This window comes from Lepidothrix coronata, unplaced genomic scaffold (assembly GCF_001604755.1).
Source record: "Lepidothrix coronata isolate B3197 unplaced genomic scaffold, Lepidothrix_coronata-1.0 Scaffold173, whole genome shotgun sequence".
Taxonomy (NCBI): Eukaryota; Metazoa; Chordata; class Aves; order Passeriformes; family Pipridae; genus Lepidothrix; species Lepidothrix coronata.
The window spans coordinates 1,823,343-1,826,337 of record NW_016690353.1 but is presented as its reverse complement, the minus strand read 5'-3'; the positions used below and the strand labels follow the sequence as shown (position 1 = coordinate 1,826,337).

The following is a 2,995-nucleotide window of genomic DNA, read 5'->3' as shown; positions in this document are numbered from 1 at the left end:
GAGGAGGTCTCCCCTGAGCCTCCTCTTCTCCAGGCTGAGCCCCCCCAGCTCCCTCAGCCTCTCCTCACAGCACTTGTGTGAGGGTGTTTAAAAGGGCTGGGTATTTGACTCTATACAGGTGTTGTAGGAAAAAAGAGGCGATAACTTGGGATCTTGCCCTCGTTTAGGATGGGATTCCTGCTTTAGGATGGGATTCCTGCTCTAAATCAAACTTCAGAACTCAGCTCAGCGGGAGGTTTGTGGGGAGCTCAGAGAGGTGAAGATCCAGCCATGGCTTTCTCCTGCCTTTTCAGTCACTCTTTCTGTCCTCACAGACAACATCCCAAATTTTTCCCAAGGCCTGACTTTCCATGTTGGATCTCTGCAAACACAGGCCCAGACTCTATGTGGGAAAGTACTAAACATCTGAGTAGGACCAGTTGGTTTGGATTCCGTGAATTTTACCCACCCAGCCTGTGGAGCAGCTGGGCATGGAAAGCTGGGCGAGGTGTGGGATGCACAAGCAGATGCCCCTGGATCCTCCCAGCGAGGGAATGGGCTGGGATGGACTGATTTTTTTGGAAGGCACATCTAAACACTTCAGAATTTAGGTCACCCAGTCGATAATTCTTCTCTTTTTGGGGACTTCCACCTCTGCAACCTGCTCACCAAGTCCACTGCTTCTTCCAGGTGATTTTCTGAGGCCCCCAGGTGTTCTGTCCAGCTTCAAACCAAGGTCAATCTTCCTTAATTCTGACTGGGAAACTGGACCAAGAAGGAAATCACACCTGCATCTCTCTCCCACCCTGGAAGTGGTGCCTCCCACCCACTGGACCTGCTCCAGCAGGATAATAAAACCCTGGATGGCATCAGGAAGGGGACCAGGGTGCTTTTCCTCCTGGTCTTTTGCTCTGCCAGCACTTCTGAAATCAAGTGGAAGTGCTGAGGAGCAGCTTCTGAAGAAGCCAAAGCTCGTTTTTCATCTCAAGCACAGCCAAGTTATTAAACTTTTTTTTGTTGCAGACAGGGTGGATTCTAAAAGGGTTTGAAGGTTTGAAAAGGGTTTAAAGGTTTGAAAGTGGTTTAAAGGTTTGAAAGTGGTTTAAAGGTTTGAAAAGGGTTTAAAGGTTTGAAAAGGGTTTAAAGGTTTGAAAGTGGTTTAAAGGTTTGAAAGTGGTTTAAAGGTTTGAAAAGGGTTTAAAGGTTTGAAAGTGGTTTAAAGGTTTGAAAGTGGTTTAAAGGTTTGAAAGTGGTTTAAAGGTTTGAAAAGGGTTTAAAGGTTTGAAAGTGGTTTAAAGGTTTGAAAGTGGTTTAAAGGTTTGAAAAGGGTTTAAAGGGTTAAAGGGCTTTAAAGGGTTCCAAGAGGTGGACAAACACAGGGAAGCCAAAAATGCTGCAGTGCTGATAAACAGACACCACATCCAGCTTAGGAAGCTCCTGGGATGGAGATTTTCATCCTGTGCTCCTCTTATTCCTGCAGTTTTCCGGAGGTACCTGTTTCTGGCCACTGGCAGAGAGAAGAGAGCCTTCTTCAGTTTGTGGGGTTGATTTACATCAAGTGGCTCGAGCAGAATTCCCACATCCTCCATCACGTCCCTAGACAGACATTCCTGCTTCAGAGGATCCATTGGATGCTGTCAGGGAACGTTCAGCAAAGTCTCCCAGAATCCCAGCCTGGTTTGGGTGGGAAGGGACCTTGGAGATCATCTCATTCCAACCTTCTCCTTCCATGACATTGGAGCTGGGAGCTGTTTTAAAAACTGGGGTCGTGCTCAATTAAACCCTTAAAATCATTTTTCATCTCTTTTTTTGCTGTTGTTTCTGTCACCTCTCCTCTCCCCACCATTCCATGGCTGGTCTTTTTTTTGGGAGACATCTCTTGCCCCAGGACACAACTTCGGGTTTAAACTCTCTGAGATTCTGCCCTAAAATGTTTTTTTCTGTCCTAAAAATCCATGACAAAGTCAATGGATTTGGTATCTGTGCCCCAATTAAAGGGACAAAGAGGTGTCTGAGTTAGTTGCTTGTCCATTCAGAAATTCCCTAAGGAATGTTGCCTGGAGACACCCAGGAATATCTACAGAGGGAAAAAAAACAAACAACAAAACAACCTGGAAAACTGTTTTGAGAAAGAGAAGGAATTTTGGACTCCTCCACACAAAACACTCCCAAATTAATTCCATTAAAGGTTGTTCTTTTCAAGATTCTCCTGGTTTTCTCCCTGCCCCAGTGCTGCTGGATTTACCAGGAGCTGCTCCTGAACTTTGGGAGCAGCCAAAGATCCATCCCAGGAGCCACCCAGGAGTTTGAGGGACGCTGATCCAGCCCTTTGTGGGTGTAAATCAGCAGAACTTTTTGGATGGCAGAGGGGAGAACTGGCATCTATGAATCCTTTGGAGGTCAGAGGGGGTAAACTGTTGGAATTCTGGCCCCAAATGTTGTTGTTTAGGAGCTCTGGGAAGCACAGACAGCTCCCAGATCTGGCTGCAGGGCTGGTCGTACCCCAGGGCTTCCAGGAAAAGGGCAAAAGAGGCATCAGACACTCCAAGATGGTTGTCAGCAGCTGTCCAGGGGAGTTTATTCTTCTCAGAAATGAAAAACTCACGGTTTTCACGACTTTTTTAGGCAAGAGAAATAAGTATGGACCAGATCTCTTGTAATGGAGCAGAGGAGAGAGAAAGGAATCGCTGTGGGAATGGTAAAGTGGGAAATGAATCCCTAATTTTTGGCAGATTTGGCTCAGGGACCCCCCAATTCCAGGGCTGGGGCAGCCACAGCTTCCCTGGGCAACCTGTGCCAGGGCCTCCCACCTTCCTAGCCCAGGATTCCTTCCACAGATAAAACCCACATTTCCCCTTTTCCACTTTGAACCCATTGCCCCTGTCCTGGCACTCCAGTTCCTGGGGAAGTCCCTCTCCAGCTTCCTTGGAACTGGAGAGGGGGAGAGGGACTTCCTTCTCCTTCTCCTTCTCCTTCTCCTTCTCCTTCTCCTTCTCCTTCTCCTTCTCCTTCTCCT

At 47.4% G+C, this 2,995-nt stretch overlaps 1 long non-coding RNA gene across 1 annotated transcript in view; it reads left to right on the top strand.

Annotated features, from left to right (window-relative positions):
• The window catches only part of LOC108504691, a 7,047-nt gene extending 5,077 nt beyond the window's left edge, over positions 1-1,970 (top strand). The window contains exons 2-3 of the long non-coding RNA XR_001877212.1: positions 670-977; positions 1,460-1,970. This is a non-coding gene — a long non-coding RNA (uncharacterized LOC108504691). The remainder of the gene's footprint in view (positions 1-669; positions 978-1,459) is intronic.
• The last annotated feature ends 1,025 nt before the right edge of the window (positions 1,971-2,995 follow it).